This window comes from Nerophis lumbriciformis, linkage group LG24, assembly GCF_033978685.3.
Source record: "Nerophis lumbriciformis linkage group LG24, RoL_Nlum_v2.1, whole genome shotgun sequence".
Classification (NCBI taxonomy): Eukaryota; Metazoa; Chordata; class Actinopteri; order Syngnathiformes; family Syngnathidae; genus Nerophis; species Nerophis lumbriciformis.
The window spans coordinates 37872553-37893332 of record NC_084571.2 but is presented as its reverse complement, the minus strand read 5'-3'; the positions used below and the strand labels follow the sequence as shown (position 1 = coordinate 37893332).

At 32.2% G+C, this 20780-nt stretch overlaps 1 protein-coding gene across 1 annotated transcript in view; it reads left to right on the top strand.

The window, feature by feature from the left end:
* angptl6 (angiopoietin-like 6) overlaps positions 1-20780 on the top strand; it is a 94085-nt gene that overhangs the window by 38899 nt on the left and 34406 nt on the right. Inside the window, exon 2 of the mRNA XM_061982069.1 lies at positions 2958-3194. The gene's annotated coding sequence lies outside the window, so the exon portion shown is untranslated. The remainder of the gene's footprint in view (positions 1-2957; positions 3195-20780) is intronic.

The following is a 20780-nucleotide window of genomic DNA, read 5'->3' as shown; positions in this document are numbered from 1 at the left end:
AAACCGTTCAATTAAGTGCTTTTTTCATCATTTATTCTCTACAAAAAACCTTCCGTAAAAGGGAAAAAAAATGTACGACGGAATGACAGACAGAAATACCCATTTTTTTATATATATAAATGTATTTATTTAGCTATTCTTGTTTAAATCACACTTACGTGTAACTTACAAATGACAATATATTTATTTATTTAAGTGTGTATCAAACTGGTAGCCCTTCGCATTAATCAGTACCCAAGAAGTAGTTTTTGGTTTCAAAAAGGTTGGTGACCCCTGTACTAGGTCATAAAATCAGTGTCAGTTGAGTCGGTCCATAGGTTGCCTGTAGGGATTTTTAATGTCCAGCAGATGTCAGTATTTAGTGACACAGTATCGACACAGTATCAATACAGTTTTGCAATGTGTCGAAACGCTTCATGACGCCTCATCAACCCATCACTACTTTTTGCTATAGTCTTTTGGTTTCATAGTTTATTCTCCGCCACTGTGCGCGCTTTTGTTTGATCCTTTTTTGTAGTTCTAGTGTTTCAATAAAAAAATGTACCTTCATTCCCGTCTCGCCCGTGCCAACTTTCCGTTGCATCCCGGAAAAGCTAACACCCAAGATCAAGTCATGACACAACTGACTCGTCTCGGCTGCTGCTAATAAGCATGGCAGGTGATCGCATGATCATCCCCAGCTGGGTAATCCAACCACCCCGCTCCACGGCAAGCCCGCAGACCACGCCCCCCCATCCACAAAAACATAATAATGAATCAAAATCAATGTCATTATGAATTATTGATCTATCCAAGGCTCCAATTACGTCACATCAAGTATTCCACTTTGAGATATTTTTTGGGGAAAATGTTGCATATTTTGTGTTTGCCATTTAAAAAACAAAGTTGTTGTTTTTTTAAAGAAGGGCCTAAAACGAACAAACAAAGAACATAAACAACACTAAAACTTATAATTGACGGATAGATATGAAGTTGATCTGGAGACTATTGTGTTAAAAGTAAAAAAAAAAAGTATGATTTCTTTTTTTAAGCTCTACTGATCCCTTTAGGATCCCCATTCATTTTAGTGGGACTTTTTTTTTTAGTTTTTTTAAGTGTCACTTAAAAAAAGTGTCTGTCAGACACTTAAATCATGTGTTGCCTTCAATATAAGACTTATATCTGGCTTTTAATTTTTTTGTGGCTCCAGACAGATTTGTTTTTTGTAAGCATGGCAGGTGATCGCATGATCAGCCCCAGCTGGGTAATCCAACCACCTGCCAGCTGTGCTTCGAGGCCGGTCCTTCCACACCCCGCTCCACGGCAAGCCCGCAGACCACGCCCCCCCCATCCACAAAAACATAATAATGAATCAAAATCAATGTCATTACGAATTATTGATCTATCCAAGGCTCCAATTACGTCACATCAAGTATTCCACTTTGAGATATTTTTTGGGGAAAATGTTGCATATTTTGTGTTTGCCATTTAAAAAACAAAGTTGTTGTTTTTTTAAAGAAGGGCCTAAAACGAACAAACAAAGAACATAAACAACACTAAAACTTATAATTGACGGATAGATATGAAGTTGATCTGGAGACCAGGGCCGGCCCGTGGCATAGGCCGTATAGGCAAATGCTAAGGGCGCCGTCCATCAGGGGGCGCCACGCCAGTGCCACAAATGTTGGAGAAAAAAAAAAAAAGTTGATACTATTATTTCTAAATACAAAAAATAATCCCACGTTAATTAAAATGCAAAGTAAAGCCTATTTAATAGAAATATTATTTGTTACAACATTACGCCCCCCCCCCCCCCCAACCCCCCCCCCCGCACGGTCGCGCCCCCTCCCTTCCCGTATCATGACTCTTTTTGGACGTCACCACATCAAAAAATCAACACAAGATGTCAAAACGGCCAAAACTGTCAGGTGCCCAGGGAAGAAAAAAGAGAAAAGAAGAGGAGGAGAAACGAGAAAAAGACAGAGGTAGCAGGTAGGTAACGTTAGCCTACATGAAATTATTTGTCTGTTACAGAATGTGATAGTAACCTGGCTTTTTAGCATTAAGCTAATGTTACATGATTCGGCAATTGCTAATCAATAAATAGCTAGTTCTGTTTTAACGTCGGGTTAATATTGTGGAGGGGGCTAAATTGTTATGGAAAATAATAATGTAACGTTAGGTAATTACAGTACTCCCACCTTACATTCCTCAGGGACATTTGTATTAGATCTTTTAAGCAGGTGTTTTTTGTTTACATTGTTATTGCCTTCTGGTTAGCTAATGTTTGCCCTGCAGGTAATAGTCACTTTTCCACCCCTTTATATATTAGGTATAGTTGTAAGCCTAGTTGTTAAAGTGCACATCATTCATGTTAATTAAGCAATATGTATGTAAAAAATATTGTATTTCATGTATTCATTTTTGCATTCATTTATTTATTCTTTTTTTTTTTTATCTTGTTAACTATTCTGATTGTTAATTTGCTTTCTTTAAGTAAAAAAAAAAAGGTCAAAGACAAAGCTATCCGGTTTCTTGTGAGTATATACACTTCATTGCCGATGTGGGGGGGGCGCCACCTAAAATCTTGCCTAGGGCGCCAGATTGGTTGGAGACTATTGTGTTAAAAGTAAAAAAAAATGTATGATTTCTTTTTTTAAGCTCTACTGATCCCTGTAGGATCCCCATTCATTTTAGTGGGACTTTTTTTTAGTTTTTTTTAAGTGTCACTTAAAAAAGTGTCTGTCAGACACTTAAATCATGTGTTGCCTTCAATATAAGACTTATATACGGCTTTTAATTTTTTGTGGCTCCAGACAGATTTGTTTTTTGTATTTATGGTCCAATATGCTTCTTTCAACGTTTTTGGTTGCCGACCCCTGGGTTGAGGTTGTCTAATGGGAGGAGACATCCCAGGATTCTTACTGGGAGGTGTTGTCACCAGGACACTTTATAATCATCGCTCTCCCTCTTCCAAGATCCTTTGAGAGACGACCACCACCTCCGGACACAGGGAGGGTTGGATGAGCTGCTGGCAAAGATTCCCAAGTTTCTAAATAATTTCCCTGGGATTTGCACAGCATGTCAAGGAATTGGGGGAGAACTTTCTGGTCGGTGTGAGAAGGCTCCGGTTATCAGTTCTACACAGCTTTGCATCCCGGGGGGAGAAGAGTTGTACTCTGGGTCATAAAAAGGAAGAACGCTCATAACAGCAAGTAAGTTGTCCTATTGTTTCATTTATGATACTAATATATGATAAACATCATTTTAGAAAGTTAGATTGTTGTGCTTAAAACTATTATTTTAATGTATACTTGTTTTAAACTTTTTTTCATACTAATTTGTGATATTTTTTAAAATTATAGCTGCATATTTTTTTATGTATTAAAACATACACATGGAAAGTATTGAAGTATATTATTAATTAATTCCTATTATATAAAGACATACTGATAAGCATTCATAAAGCATTAGTAATATATTTCTGACATTAAGTACTCATAGGTATGCAGTTTATAAACCGTTATAAATGTTTTACTCATTACTGTATTAACAATTTAATCTGTAAAAAGATTAATAGCTGCATTTTTATACTTTAAAATGATTGCATCAACCTTTCTACATTATATTGAGGAATTGTCAGTGGTTTGTTAACTCATTTATGAATTATAAGTAAAAAAAAATACTTTTATAAATGTAGTATTCAGGCAGGTTATATTATAAAATGAATACTAATGAGCATTCATGTCAGAAATATGCTTTTTAAATTGTGAATACAGTTAGTACTGCCTCTCAACTCCTCTGTTGATTGCTATTCTGAATGTTGCTGGGTCGGTTTTGGAATTAGAATTACATTATTTTTGGTATTGTTGTGTATTGTTTTGTCGGATTGATTAATACATTTAAAAAAAAATAAAACATTGATAAACTAGATGAGGCAATTCCTCAAGGAATTGCGCGTGAATGCTTCAAAGCTGACGTTGAACTGAAATCCTGGAGTTTAAAAAAAAAAATTGTTGAAGTAGAGCACACAATTTCCAAACAGGCTGAATATTTTGAAGTTGGAACGGTTTGAATCGGGTGAAAAATGTGGGAGTTGTGGAACTTTGAAGAATGTCCCATTGATTTCAATGGGAATGTCCTCAAAATTTGGGAATTTCGGGAATCGCGGGAATTTTTTGGAAAATGGTCAAAATCTCGAATAGTCTGAATGAGTTGAATTGGTTTGTGTTGGAATTTTTCAAATCGGTCGAGAAATGTTGAAGTAGTAACATTTTTGATTGATAAATGGTATTAAGGAATTCCTGAAATTTTAGGAAAATTGGGAATTTTTCCAGTGCGAAAAATAACTTTGTTTTTTTTTGTCCTGATTCAGAGGAATGTTTGGACGGTGGAACGGTTGAAATGCGTTGAAAAATGTGGAAGGAGTAGTCGCCAGAAAAAAGGGTTTGAAAAAAAAGGGGAATTCCTGGAATTTTCTTGAACTTGGAAAAATAATAGTTTGAATGACAAGGATGAGTGGAATGTGTTGAAGGTGGAATGGTTTGAATCGGGTGAAAAATGTGGGAGTTGTGGAACTTTGAAGAATGTCCCATTGATTTCAATGGGAATGTCCCAAAAATTTGGGAATTTTGGGAAAAGCGGGATTTTTTGGGAAAATGGTAAACATCTGGAATAGTCTGAATGAGTTGAATTGGTTTGTGTTGGAATTTTTCAAATCGGTCGAGAAATGTTGAAGTAGTAACATTTTTGATTGATACATGGTATTAAGGAATTCCTGAAATTTTATGAAAAATTGGGAATTTTTCCAGTGCGAAAAATAACTTCGTTTTTTTTGTCCTGATTCGGAGGAGTGTTTGGACGGTGGAACGGTTGAAATGCGTTGAAAAATGTGGAAGGAGTAGTCGCCAGAAAAAAGGGTTTGAAAAAAAGGGGATTTCCTGGAATTTTCTTGAACTTGGAAAAATAATAGTTTGAATGACCAGGATGAGTGGAATGTGTTGAAGGTGGAATGGTTTGAATCGGGTGGAAAAATGTGGGAGTTGTGGAACTTTGAAGAATGTCCCATTGATTTCAATGGGAATGTCCCCAAAATTTGGGAATTTCGGGAAAAGCGGGAATTTTTTGGAAAATGGTCAAAATCTCGAATAGTCTGAATGAGTTGAATTGGTTTGTGTTGGAATTTTTCAAATCAGTCGAGAAATTTTGAAGTAGTAACATTTTTGATTGATACATGGTATTAAGGAATTCCTGAAATTTTAGAAAAATTGGGAATTTTTCCAGTGCGAAAAATAACTTTGTTTTTTTTTGTCCTGATTCGGAGGAATGTTTGGACGGTGGAACGGTTGAAATGCGTTGAAAAATGTGGAAGGAGTAGTCGCCAGAAAAAAGGGTTTGAAAAAAAAGGGGATTTCCTGGAATTTTCTTGAACTTGGAAAAATAATAGTTTGAATGACCAGGATGAGTGGAATGTGTTGAAGGTGGAATGGTTTGAATCGGGTGAAAAATGTGGGAGTTGTGGAACTTTGAAGAATGTCCCATTGATTTCAATGGGAATGTCCCCAAAATTTGGGAATTTCGGGAAAAGCGGGATTTTTTTGGAAAATGGTAAACATCTTGAATAGTCTGAATGAGTTGAATTGGTTTGTGTTTGAATTTTTCAAATCGGTCGAGAAATGTTGAAGTAGTAACATTTTTGATTGATACATGGTATTAAGGAATTCATGAAATTTTAGGAAAATTGGGAATTTTTCCAGTGCGAAAAATAACTTAGGTTTTTTTTGTCCTGATTCGGAGGAATGTTTGGACGGTGGAACGGTTGAAATGCGTTGAAAAATGTGGAAGGAGTAGTCGCCAGAAAAAAGGGTTTGAAAAAAAAGGGGATTTCCTGGAATTTTCTTGAACTTGGAAAAATAATAGTTTGAATGACCAGGATGAGTGGAATGTGTTGAAGGTGGAATGGTTTGAATCGGGTGAAAAATGTGGGAGTTGTGGAACTTTGAAGAATGTCCCATTGATTTCAATGGGAATGTCCTCTAAATTTGGGAATTTCGGGAAAAGCGGGATTTTTTTGGAAAATGGTAAACATCTTGAATAGTCTGAATGAGTTGAATTGGTTTGTGTTGGAATTTTTCAAATCGGTCGAGAAATGTTGAAGTAGTAACATTTTTGATTGATACATGGTATTAAGGAATTCCTGACATTTTAGGAAAATTGGGAATTTTTCCAGTGCGAAAAATAACTTTGTTTTTTTTGTCCTGATTCGGAGGAATGTTTGGACGGTGGAACGGTTGAAATGCGTTGAAAAATGTGGAAGGAGTAGTCGCCAGAAAAAAGGGTTTGGAAAAAAAAGGGGATTTCCTGGAATTTTCTTGAACTTGGAAAAATAATAGTTTGAATGACCAGGATGAGTGGAATGTGTTGAAGGTGGAATGGTTTGAATCGGGTGAAAAATGTGGGAGTTGTGGAACTTTGAAGAATGTCCCATTGATTTCAATGGGAATGTCCTCAAAATTTGGGAATTTCGGGAAAAGCGGGATTTTTTTGGAAAATGGTAAACATCTTGAATAGTCTGAATGAGTTGAATTGGTTTGTGTTGGAATTTTTCAAATCGGTCGAGAAATGTTGAAGTAGTAACATTTTTGATTGATACATGGTATTAAGGAATTCCTGACATTTTAGGAAAATTGGGAATTTTTCCAGTGCGAAAAATAACTTTGGTTTTTTTGTCCTGATTCGGAGGAATGTTTGGACGGTGGAACGGTTGAAATGCGTTGAAAAATGTGGAAGGAGTAGTCGCCAGAAAAAAGGGTTTGGAAAAAAAAGGGGATTTCCTGGAATTTTCTTGAACTTGGAAAAATAATAGTTTGAATGACCAGGATGAGTGGAATGTGTTGAAGGTGGAATGGTTTGAATCGGGTGAAAAATGTGGGAGTTGTGGAACTTTGAAGAATGTCCCATTGATTTCAATGGGAATGTCCTCAAAATTTGGGAATTTCGGGGAAAGCGGGAATTTTTTGGAAAATGGTCAAAATCTCGAATAGTCTGAATGAGTTGAATTGGTTTGTGCTAGAATTTTTCAAATCGGTCGAGAAATGTTGAAGTAGTAACATTTTTGATTGATACATGGTATTAAGGAATTCCTGAAATTTTAGGAAAATTGGGAATTTTTCCAGTGCGAAAAATAATTTGGTTTTTTTTTGTCCTGATTCGGAGGAATGTTTGGACGGTGGAACGGTTGAAATGCGTTGAAAAATGTGGAAGGAGTAGTCGCCAGAAAAAAGGGTTTGAAAAAAAAGGGGATTTCCTGGAATTTTCTTGAACTTGGAAAAATAATAGTTTGAATGACCAGGATGAGTGGAATGTGTTGAAGGTGGAATGGTTTGAATCGGGTGAAAAATGTGGGAGTTGTGGAACTTTGAAGAATGTCCCATTGATTTCAATGGGAATGTCCTCAAAATTTGGGAATTTCGGGAAAAGCGGGATTTTTTTGGAAAATGGTAAACATCTTGAATAGTCTGAATGAGTTGAATTGGTTTGTGTTGGAATTTTTCAAATCGGTCGAGAAATGTTGAAGTAGTAACATTTTTGATTGATACATGGTAGTAAGGAATTCCTGAAATTTTAGGAAAATTTGGAATTTTTCCAGTGCGAAAAATAATTTCGTTTTTTTTGTCCTGATTCGATGAATGTTTTGGACGGTTGAAATGCGTTGAAAAATGTGGAAGGAGTAGTCGCCAGAAAAAAGGGTTTGAAAAAAAAGGGGATTTCCTGGAATTTTCTTGAACATGGAAAAATAATAGTTTGAATGACCAGGATGAGTGGAATGTGTTGAAGGTGGAATGGTTTGAATCGGGTGAAAAATGTGGGAGTTGTGGAACTTTGAAGAATGTCCCATTGATTTCAATGGGAATGTCCTCAAAATTTGGGAATTTCGGGAAAAGCGGGAATTTTTTGGAAAATGGTCAAAATCTCGAATAGTCTGAATGAGTTGAATTGGTTTGTGTTGGAATTTTTCAAATCAGTCGAGAAATTTTGAAGTAGTAACATTTTTGATTGATACATGGTATTAAGGAATTCCTGAAATCTTAGGAAAATTGGGAATTTTTCCAGTGCGAAAAATAACTTCGGTTTTTTTTTGTCCTGATTCGGAGGAATGTTTGGACGGTGGAACGGTTGAAATGTGTTGAAAAATGTGGAAGGAGTAGTCGCCAGAAAAAAGGGTTTGAAAAAAAGGGGAATTTCCTGGAATTTTCTTGAACTTGGAAAAATAATAGTTTGAATGACCAGGATGAGTGGAATGTGTTGAAGGTGGAATGGTTTGAATCGGGTGAAAAATGTGGGAGTTGTGGAACTTTGAAGACTGTCCCATTGATTTCAATGGGAATGTCCTCAAAATTTGGGAATTTCGGGAAAAGCGGGAATTTTTTGGAAAATTGTCAAAATCTCGAATAGTCTGAATGAGTTGAATTGGTTTGTGTTGGAATTTTTCAAATCGGTCGAGAAATGTTGAAGTAGTAACATCTTTGATTGATAAATGGTATTAAGGAATTCCTGAAATTTTAGGAAAATTGGGAATTTTTCCAGTGCGAAAAATAACTTTGTTTTTTTTTTGTCCTGATTCGAGGAATGTTTTGGACGGTTGAAATGCGTTAAAAAATGTGGAAGGAGTAGTCGCCAGAAAAAAGGGTTTGGAAAAAAAAGGGGATTTCCTGGAATTTTCTTGAACTTGGAAAAATAATAGTTTGAATGACCAGGATGAGTGGAATGTGTTGAAGGTGGAATGGTTTGAATCGGGTGAAAAATGTGGGAGTTGTGGAACTTTGAAGAATGTCCCATTGATTTCAATGGGAATGTCCTCAAAATTTGGGAATTTCGGGGAAAGCGGGAATTTTTTGGAAAATGGTCAACATCTCGAATAGTCTGAATGAGTTGAATTGGTTTGTGTTGGAATTTTTCAAATCGGTCGAGAAATGTTGAAGTAGTAACATTTTTGATTGATACATGGTATTAAGGAATTCCTGAAATTTTAGGAAAATTGGGAATTTTTCCAGTGCGAAAAATAACTTCGTTTTTTTTTGTCCTGATTCGGAGGAATGTTTGGACGGTGGAACGGTTGAAATGCGTTGAAAAATGTGGAAGGAGTAGTCGCCAGAAAAAAGGGTTTGAAAAAAAAGGGGATTTCCTGGAATTTTCTTGAACTTGGAAAAATAATAGTTTGAATGACCAGGATGAGTGGAATGTGTTGAAGGTGGAATGGTTTGAATCGGGTGAAAAATGTGGGAGTTGTGGAACTTTGAAGAATGTCCCATTGATTTCAATGGGAATGTCTCCAAAATTTGGGAATTTCGGGAAAAGCGGGAATTTTTGGGAAAATGGTCAAAATCTTGAATAGTCTGAATGAGTTGAATTGGTTTGTGTTGGAATTTTTCAAATCGGTCGAGAAATGTTGAAATAGTAACATTTTTGATTGATACATGGTATTAAGGAATTCCTGAAATTTTAGAAAAATTGGGAATTTTTCCAGTGCGAAAAATAACTTTGTTTTTTTTTTGTCCTGATTCGAGGAATGTTTTGGACGGTTGAAATGCGTTGAAAAATGTGGAAGGAGTAGTCGCCAGAAAAAAGGGTTTGAAAAAAAAGGGGATTTCCTGGAATTTTCTTGAACTTGGAAAAATATTAGTTTGAATGACCAGGATGAGTGGAATGTGTTGAAGGTGGAATGGTTTGAATCGGGTGAAAAATGTGGGAGTTGTGGAACTTTGAAGAATGTCCCATTGATTTCAATGGGAATGTCCTCAAAATTTGGGAATTTCGGGAAAAGCGGGAATTTTTTGGAAAATGGTCAAAATCTCGAATAGTCTGAATGAGTTGAATTGGTTTGTGTTGGAATTTTTCAAATCGGTCGAGAAATGTTGAAGTAGTAACATTTTTGATTGATACATGGTATTAAGGAATTCCTGAAATTTTAGGAAAATTGGGAATTTTTCCAGTGCGAAAAATAACTTTGTTTTTTTTGTCCTGATTTGGAAGAATGTTTGGACGGTGGAACGGTTGAAATGCGTTGAAAAATGTGGAAGGAGTAGTCGCCAGAAAAAAGGGTTTGGAAAAAAAAGGGGATTTCCTGGAATTTTCTTGAACTTGGAAAAATAATAGTTTGAATGACCAGGATGAGTGGAATGTGTTGAAGGTGGAATGGTTTGAATCGGGTGAAAAATGTGGGAGTTGTGGAACTTTGAAGAATGTCCCATTGATTTCAATGGGAATGTCCCCAAAATTTGGGAGTTTCGGGAAAAGCGGGATTTTTTTGGAAAATGGTAAACATTTTGAATAGTCTGAATGAGTTGAATTGGTTTGTGTTGGAATTTTTCAAATCGGTCGAGAAATGTTGAAGTAGTAACATTTTTGATTGATACATGGTATTAAGGAATTCCTGAAATTTTAGGAAAATTGGGAATTTTTCCAGTGCGAAAAATGACTTTGTTTTTTTTGTCCTGATTCGGAGGAATGTTTGGACGGTGGAACGGTTGAAATGCGTTGAAAAATGTGGAAGGAGTAGTCGCCAGAAAAAAGGGTTTGAAAAAAAAGGGGATTTCCTGGAATTTTCTTGAACTTGGAAAAATAATAGTTTGAATGACCAGGATGAGTGGAATGTGTTGAAGGTGGAATGGTTTGAATCGGGTGAAAAATGATGTGGGAGTTGTGGAACTTTGAAGAATGTCCCATTGATTTCAATGGGAATGTCCCCAAAATTTGGGGATTTCGGGAAAAGCGGGATTTTTTGGGAAAATGGTAAACATCTTGAATAGTCTGAATGAGTTGAATTGGTTTGTGTTGGAATTTTTCAAATCGGTCGAGAAATGTTGAAGTAGTAACATTTTTGATTGATACATGGTATTAAGGAATTCCTGAAATTTTAGGAAAATTGGGAATTTTTCCAGTGCGAAAAATAACTTTGTTTTTTTTGTCCTAATTCAAAGGAATGTTTTGGACGGTTGAAATGCGTTGAAAAATGTGGAAGGAGTAGTCGCCAGAAAAAAGGGTTTGAAAAAAAAGGGGATTTCCTGGAATTTTCTTGAACTTGGAAAAATAATAGTTTGAATGACCAGGATGAGTGGAATGTGTTGAAGGTGGAATGGTTTGAATCGGGTGAAAAATGTGGGAGTTGTGGAACTTTGAAGAATGTCCCATTGATTTCAATGGGAATGTCCCCAAAATTTGGGAATTTCGGGAAAAGCGGGAATTTTTTGGAAAATGGTCAAAATCTCGAATAGTCTGAATGAGTTGAATTGGTTTGTGCTAGAATTTTTCAAATCGGTCGAGAAATGTTGAAGTAGTAAAATTTTTGATTAATACATGGTATTAAGGAATTCCTGAAATTTTAGGAAAATTGGGAATTTTTCCAGTGCGAAAAATAACTTTGTTTTTTTTGTTTTGATTCGAAGGAATGTTTGGACGGTGGAACGGTTGAAATGCGTTGAAAAATGTGGAAGGAGTAGTCGCCAGAAAAAAGAGTTTGAAAAAAAGGGGAATTCCTGGAACTTTCTTGAACTTGGAAAAATAATAGTTTGAATGACCAGGATGAGTGGAATGTGTTGAAGGGGGAATGGTTTGAATCGGGTGAAAAATGTGGGAGTTGTGGAACTTTGAAGAATGTCCCATTGATTTCAATGGGAATGTCCCCAAAATTTGGGCATTTCAGGAAAAGCGGGATTTTTTGGGAAAATGGTAAACATCTTGAATAGTCTGAATGAGTTGAATTGGTTTGTGTTGGAATTTTTCAAATCAGTCGAGAAATTTTGAAGTAGTAACATTTTTGATTGATAAATGGTATTAAGGAATTCCTGAAATCTTTGGAAAATTGGGAATTTTTCCAGTGCGAAAAATAACTTTGTTTTTTTTGTCCTGATTCGAAGGAATGTTTTGGACGGTTGAAATGCGTTGAAAAATGTGGAAGGAGTAGTCGCCAGAAAAAAGGGTTTGGAAAAAAAAGGGGATTTCCTGGAATTTTCTTGAACTTGGTAAAATAATAGTTTGAATGACCAGGATGAGTGGAATGTGTTGAAGGTGGAATGGTTTGAATCGGGTGAAAAATGTGGGAGTTGTGGAACTTTGAAGAATGTCCCATTGATTTCAATGGGAATGTCCCCAAAATTTGGGAATTTCGGGAAAAGCGGGAATTTTTTGGAAAATGGTCAAAATCTCGAATAGTCTGAATGAGTTGAATTGGTTTGTGTTGGAATTTTTCAAATCGGTCGAGAAATTTTGAAGTGGTAATATTTTTGATTGATACATGGTATTAAGGAATTCCTGAAATTTTAGGAAAATTGGGAATTTTTCCAGTGCGAAAAATAACTTTGTTTTTTTTGTCCTGATTCGGAGGAATGTTTTGGACGGTGGAACGGTTGAAATGCGTTGAAAAATGTGGAAAGAGTAGTCGCCAGAAAAAAGGGTTTGGAAAAAAAAGGGGATTTCCTGGAATTTTCTTGAACTTGGAAAAATAATAGTTTGAATGACCAGGATGAGTGGAATGTGTTGAAGGTGGAATGGTTTGAATCGGGTGAAAAATGTGGGAGTTGTGGAACTTTGAAGAATGTCCCATTGATTTCAATGGGAATGTCCTCAAAATTTGGGAATTTCGGGAAAAGCGGGAATTTTTTGGAAAATGGTCAAAATCTCGAATAGTCTGAATGAGTTGAATTGGTTTGTGTTGGAATTTTTCAAATCGGTCGAGAAATGTTGAAGTAGTAACATTATTGATTGATACATGGTATTAAGGAATTCCTGAAATTTTAGGAAAATTGGGAATTTTTCCAGTGCGAAAAATAACTTCGTTTTTTTTGTCCTGATTCGGAGGAGTGTTTGGACGGTGGAACGGTTGAAAAATGTGGAAGGAGTAGTCGCCAGAAAAAAGGGTTTGAAAAAAAAGGGGATTTCCTGTAATTTTCTTGAACTTGGAAAAATAATAGTTTGAATGACCAGGATGAGTGGAATGTGTTGAAGGTGGAATGGTTTGAATCGGGTGAAAATTGTGGGAGTTGTGGAACTTTGAAGAATGTCCCATTGATTTCAACGGGAATGTCCCCAAAATTTGGGAATTTCGGGAAAAGCGGGAATTTTTGGGAAAATGTTCAAAATCTCGAATAGTCTGAATGAATTGAATTGGTTTGTGTTGGAATTTTTCAAATGGGTCGAGAAATTTTGAAGTGGTAACATTTTTGATTGATACATGGTATTAAGGAATTCTTGAAATTTTAGGAAAATTGGGAATTTTTCCAGTGCGAAAAATAACTTTGTTTTTTTTTGTCCTGATTCGGAGGAATGTTTGGACGGTGGAACGGTTGAAATGCGTTGAAAAATGTGGAAGGAGTAGTCGCCAGAAAAACGGGTTTGAAAAAAAGGGGAATTCCTGGAATTTTCTTGAACTTGGGAAAATAATAGTTTGAATGACCAGGATGAGTGGAATGTGTTGAAGGTGGAATGGTTTGAATCGGGTGAAAAATGTGGGAGTTGTGGAACTTTGAAGAATGTCCCATTGATTTCAATGGGAATGTCCCCAAAATTTGGGAATTTCGGGAAAAGCGGGATTTTTTTGGAAAATGGTAAACATCTCGAATAGTCTGAATGAGTTGAATTGGTTTGTGTTGGAATTTTTCAAATCGGTCGAGAAATGTTGAAGTAGTAACATTTTTGATTGATACATGGTATTAAGGAATTCCTGAAATTTTAGGAAAATTGGGAATTTTTCCAGTGCGAAAAATAACTTTGTTTTTTTTGTCCTGATTCGGAGGAATGTTTGGACGGTGGAACGGTTGAAATGCGTTGAAAAATGTGGAAGGAGTAGTCGCCAGAAAAAAGGGTTTGGAAAAAAAAGGGGATTTCCTGGAATTTTCTTGAACTTGGAAAAATACTAGTTTGAATGACCAGGATGAGTGGAATGTGTTGAAGGTGGAATGGTTTGAATCGGGTGAAAAATGTGGGAGTTGTGGAACTTTGAAGAATGTCCCATTGATTTCAATGGGAATGTCCCCAAAATTTGGGAATTTCGGGAAAAGCGGGATTTTTTTGGAAAATGGTAAACATCTTGAATAGTCTGAATGAGTTGAATTGGTTTGTGTTGGAATTTTTCAAATCAGTCGAGAAATGTTGAAGTAGTAACATTTTTGATTGATACATGGTATTAAGGAATTCCTGAAATCTTTGGAAAATTGGGAATTTTTCCAGTGCGAAAAATAACTTTGTTTTTTTTGTCCTGATTCGAGGAATGTTTTGGACGGTTGAAATGCGTTGAAAAATGTGGAAGGAGTAGTCGCCAGAAAAAAGGGTTTGAAAAAAAAGGGGATTTCCTGGAATTTTCTTGAACTTGGAAAAATAATAGTTTGAATGACCAGGATGAGTGGAATGTGTTGAAGGTGGAATGGTTTGAATCGGGTGAAAAATGTGGGAGTTGTGGAACTTTGAAGAATGTCCCATTGATTTCAATGGGAATGTCCCCAAAATTTGGGAATTTCGGGAAAAGCGGGATTTTTTTTGGAAAATGGTCAAAATCTCGAATAGTCTGAATGAGTTGAATTGGTTTGTGTTGGAATTTTTCAAATCGGTCGAGAAATGTTGAAGTAGTAACATTTTTGATTGATACATGGTATTAAGGAATTCCTGAAATTTTAGGAAAATTGGGAATTTTTCCAGTGCGAAAAATAACTTTGTTTTTTTTTTGTCCTGATTCGGAAGAATGTTTGGACAGTGGAACGGTTGAAATGTGTTGAAAAATGTGGAAGGAGTAGTCGCCACAAAAAAGGGTTTGAAAAAAAAAGGGGATTTCCTGGAACTTTCTTGAACTTGGAAAAATAATAGTTTGAATGACCAGGATGAGTGGAATGTGTTGAAGGTGGAATGGTTTGAATCGGGTGAAAAATGTGGGAGTTGTGGAACTTTGAAGAATGTCCCATTGATTTCAATGGGAATGTCCTCAAAATTTGGGAATTTCGGGAAAAGCGGGATTTTTTTGGAAAATGGTAAACATCTTGAATAGTCTGAATGAGTTGAATTGGTTTGTGTTGGAATTTTTCAAATCGGTCGAGAAATTTTGAAGTAGTAACATTTTTGATTGATACATGGTTTTAAGGAATTCCTGAAATTTTAGGAAAATTGGGAATTTTTCCAGTGCAAAAAATAACTTCGGTTTTTTTGTCCTGATTCGGAGGAATGTTTGGACGGTGGAACGGTTGAAATGCGTTGAAAAATGTGGAAGGAGTAGTCGCCAGAAAAAAGGGTTTGGAAAAAAAAGGGGATTTCCTGGAATTTTCTTGAACTTGGAAAAATAATAGTTTGAATGACCAGGATGAGTGGAATGTGTTGAAGGTGGAATGGTTTGAATCGGGTGAAAAATGTGGGAGTTGTGGAACTTTGAAAAATGTCCCATTGATTTCAATGGGAATGTTCCCAAAATTTGGGAATTTCGGGAAAAGCGGGAATTTTTTGGAAAATGGTCAAAATCTCGAATAGTCTGAATGAGTTGAATTGGTTTGTGTTGGAATTTTTCAAATCGGTCGAGAAATGTTGAAGTAGTAACATTTTTGATTGATACATGGTATTAAGGAATTCCTGAAATTTTAGGAAAATTGGGAATTTTTCCAGTGCGAAAAATAACTTTGTTGTCCATTTTCTACCGCTTATTCCCTTCGGGGTCGCGGTGGGCGCTGGAGCCTATCTCAGCTACAATCGGGCGGAAGGTGGGGTACACCCTGGACAAGTCGCCACCTCATCACAGGGCCAACAGAGATAGACAGACAACATTCACACTCACATTAACAATTTTCTTCGAAAAAAAAACGATTGAGTATGAAAACTTTTTTTTTAATTAAAAAAAGATTTGCAAGGTATAGCACAATTTTCTTTGAAAAAAAAAAGATTTGTGAGTATAAAAACTATTTTCTTTAATTAAAAAAAACTTTTCTGCAAGTAAAAACACCATTTTTCTTTTATAAAAAAAAGAATCGCAAGTTATACAAACAATTTTCTTTTATTAAAAAACTTTTTCTGCAAGTAAAAAAAAGAATTTTCTTTAATAAAAAAAGATTCGCAAGTAAAACAAACAATTTTCTTTAATTAAAAAACCTTTTCGGCAAGTAAAAAAAAAAGTTCTTTAATGAAAAAAAAGACTTGCAAATAAAAACAACAATTTTCTTTGAATGAGTATGAAAACATTTTTTTTAATTAAAAAAAGATTTGCAAATTAAAGCACAATTTTCTTTGAAAAAAAAGATTTTTGAGATAAAAACAATTTTCTTTAATTAAAAAACATTTTCTGCAAGTAAAAACACAATTTTTCTTTTAAAAAAAAAAAAATTCGCAAGAAAAACAAACAATTTTCTTTTAATTAAAAAACCTTTTCTGCAAGTAAAAAAAACAATTTTATTTAATAAAAAAAAGACTTGCAATTTAAAAAAAAAACAATTTTCTTTGAAAAAAAAGACTCGCAATTAAAAACAAAAATTTCCTTTGAAAAAAAACGATTCAGTATGAAAACATTTTTTTAATTAAAAAAGATTTGCAAGATTTGCACAATTTTCTTTGACAAAAAAAGATTTGTGAGTATAAAAACTATTTTCTTTAATTAAAAAACATTTTCTGCAAGTAAAAACACAATTTTTCTTTAATAAAAGAAAAAAGATTCAATACACTAATAATACAATACAATAATAATAAAAGATTCAATATACAAACAATTTTCTTTCATTAAAAAACTTTTTCTGCAAGTAAAAAAAAAGACTTTTCTTTAATAAAAAAAAGATTCGCAAGTAAAACAAACAATTTTCTTTAATTAAAAAACCTTTTCTGCAAGTAAAAAAAAATTTCTTTATTGAAAAAAAAGACTTGCAATTAAAAACAACAATTTTCTTTGAAAAAAACCGATTGAGTATGAAAACATTTTTTTAATTAAAAAAAGATTTGCAAGATTTGCACAATTTTCTTTGAAAAAAAAAGATTTTTGAGTATAAAAACAATTTTCTTTAATTAAAAAACCTTTTCTGCAAGTAAAAACACATTTTTTCTTTAATTAAAAAAAAAAGATTCGCAAGTTATTTATTTATTTAAGTAAAACAAACAATTTTCTTTTAATTAAAAAACCTTTTCTGCAAGTAAAAAAAACAATTTTATTTAATAAAAAAAAGACTTGCAATAAAAAAAACAATTTTCTTTGAAAAAAACGATTGAGTATGAAAACATTTTTTTAATTAAAAAGAGATTTGCAAGATTTGCACAATTTTCTTTGAAAAAAAATGATTTTTGAGTATAAAAACAATTTTCTTTAATTAAAAAACCTTTTCTGCAAGTAAAAACACATTTTTTCTTTAATTAAAAAAAAAAGATTCGCAAGTTATTTATCTATTTAAGTAAAACAAACAATTTTCTTTTAATTAAAAAACCTTTTCTGCAAGTAAAACAAACAATTTTCTTTAATTAAAAACATTTTACTGCAAGTAAAAAAAAAATGTCTTTATTGAAAAAAAAGACTCGCAATTAAAAACAACAATTTTCTTTGAAAAAAAACGATTGAGTATGAAAACATTTTTTTAATTAAAAAAAGATTTGCACAATTTTCTTTGAAAAAAAAGATTTGTGAGTATAAAAACAATTTTCTTTAATTAAAAAACCTTTTCTGCAAGTAAAAACACAATTTTTCTTTAATAAAAAAAAGATTCGCAAGTTATACAAACAATTTGTTTTCATTAAAAAACTTTTTCTGCAAGTAAAAAAAATAATTTTCTTTAATAAAAAAAAGATTCGCAAGTAAAACAAACAATTTTCTTTAATTAAAAAACCTTTTCTGCAAGTAAAAAAAAATGTCTTTATTGAAAAAAAAGACTCGCAATTAAAAACAACAATTTTCTTTGAAAAAAAAACGGTTGAGTATGAAAACATTTTTTTAATTAAAAAAGATTTGCAAGATTTGCACAATTTTCTTTGAAAAAAAAAGATTTTTGAGATAAAAACGATTTTCTTTAATTAAAAAACCTTTTCTGCAAGTAAAAACTCAATTTTTCTTTAATAAAAAAAAAGATTCGCAAGTAAAACAAACAATTTTCTTTCATTTAAAAACCTCTTCTGCAAGTAAACCTTTTTTTTCTTTAATGGAAAAAAAAACTCGCAATCAAAAACAACAATTTTCTTTGAAAAAAAACGATTGAGTATGAAAACATTTTTTTAATTAAAAAAAGATTTGCAAGATTTGCACAATTTTCTTTGAAAAAAAATATTTGTGAGTATAAAAACAATTTTCTTTAATTAAAAAACTTTTTCTGCAAGTAAAAACACAATTTTTGTTTAATAAAAAAAAGATTCGCAAGTTATACAAACAATTTTCTTTCATTAAAAACCTTTTTCTGCAAGTAAAAAAAATAATTTTCTTTAATAAAAAAAAGATTTGCAAGTAAAACAAACAAGTTTCTTTCATTTAAAAACCTCTTCTGCAAGTAAACATTTTTTTTCTTTAATGAAAAAAAAGACTCGCAATTAAAAACAACAATTTTCTTTGAAAAAAAACGATTGAGTATGAAAACATTTTTTTAATTAAAATAAGATTTGCAAGATTTGCACAATTTTCTTTGAAAAAAAAGATTTGTGAGTATAAAAACGATTTTCTTTAATTAAAAAACCTTTTCTGCAAGTAAAAACACAATTTTTCTTTTATAAAAAAAAAGATTCGCAAGTTATACAAACAATTTTCTTTCATTAAAAAACTTTTTCTGCTAGTAAAAAAAATAATTTTCTTTAATAAAAAAAAAGATTTGCAAGTAAAACAAACAAGTTTCTTTCATTTAAAAACCTCTTCTGCAAGTAAACATTTTTTTTCTTTAATGAAAAAAAAGACTCGCAATTAAAAACAACAATTTTCTTTGAAAAAAAACGATTGAGTATGAAAACATTTTTTTAATTAAAAAAAGATTTGCACAATTTTCTTTGAAAAAAAAGATTTGTGAGTATAAAAACAATTTTTCTTTAATAAAAAAAAGATTCGCAAGTTATACAAACAATTTTTTTTCATTAAAAAACTTTTTCTGCAAGTAAAAAAAATAATTTTCTTTAATAAAAAAAAGATTCGCAAGTAAAACAAATAATTTTCTTTAATAAAAAAAAGATTCGCAAGTAAAACAAACAATTTTCTTTAATTAAAAAACCTTTTACTGCAAGTAAAAAAAAAATGTCTTTATTGAAAAAAAAGACTCGCAATTAAAAACAACAATTTTCTTTGAAAAAAAACGATTGAGTATGAAAACATTTTTTTAATTAAAAAAAGATTTGCACAATTTTCTTTGAAAAAAAAGATTTGTGAGTATAAAAACAATTTTCTTTAATTAAAAAAACTTTTCTGCAAGTAAAAACACAATTTTTCTTTAATAAAAAAAAGATTCGCAAGTTATACAAACAATTTGTTTTCATTAAAAAACTTTTTCTGCAAGTAAAAAAAATAATTTTCTTTAATAAAAAAAAGATTCGCAAGTAAAACAAACAATTTTCTTTAATTAAAAAACCTTTTCTGCAAGTAAAAAAAAAATGTCTTTATTGAAAAAAAAGACTCGCAATTAAAAACAACAATTTTCTTTGAAAAAAACCGATTGAGTATGAAAACATTTTTTTAATTAGAAAAAGATTTGCAAGATTTGCACAATTTTCTTTGAAAAAAAAAGATTTTTGAGATAAAAACGATTTTCTTTAATTAAAAAACCTTTTCTGCAAGTAAAAACTCAATTTTTCTTTAATAAAATAATAGATTCGCAAGTAAAACAAACAATTTTCTTTCATTTAAAAACCTCTTCTGCAAGTAAACCTTTTTTTTCTTTAATGGAAAAAAAAACTCGCAATCAAAAACAACAATTTTCTTTGAAAAAAAACGATTGAGTATGAAAACATTTTTTTAATTAAAAAAAGATTTGCAAGATTTGCACAATTTTCTTTGAAAAAAAATATTTGTGAGTATAAAAACATTTTTCTTTAATTAAAAAACATTTTCTGCAAGTAAAAACACAATTTTTGTTTAATAAAAAAAAGATTCGCAAGTTATACAAACAATTTTCTTTCATTAAAAAACTTTTTCTGCAAGTAAAAAAAATAATTTTCTTTAATAAAAAAAAGATTCGCAAGTAAAACAAACAATTTTCTTTCATTTAAAAACCTCTTCTGCAAGTAAACATTTTTTTTCTTTAATGAAAAAAAAGACTCGCAATTAAAAACAACAATTTTCTTTGAAAAAAAACGATTGAGTATGAAAACATTTTTTTAATTAAAATAAGATTTGCAAGATTTGCACAATTTTCTTTGAAAAAAAAGATTTGTGAGTATAAAAACGATTTTCTTTAATTAAAAAACCTTTTCTGCAAGTAAAAACACAATTTTTCTTTTATAAAAAAAAAGATTCGCAAGTTATACAAACAATTTTCTTTCATTAAAAAACTTTTTCTGCAAGTAAAAAAAATAATTTTCTTTAATAAAAAAAAGATTTGCAAGTAAAACAAACAAGTTTCTTTCATTTAAAAACCTCTTCTGCAAGTAAACATTTTTTTTCTTTAATGAAAAAAAAGACTCGCAATTAAAAACAACAATTTTCTTTGAAAAAAACCGATTGAGTATCAAAACATTTTTTTAATTAAAAAAATATTTGCAAGATTTGCACAATTTTCTTTGAAAAAAAAGATTTGTGAGTATAAAAACAATTTTCTTTAATTAAAAAACCTTTTCTGCAAGTAAAAACACAATTTTTTTTAATAAAAAAAAGATTCGCAAGTTATACAAACAATTTT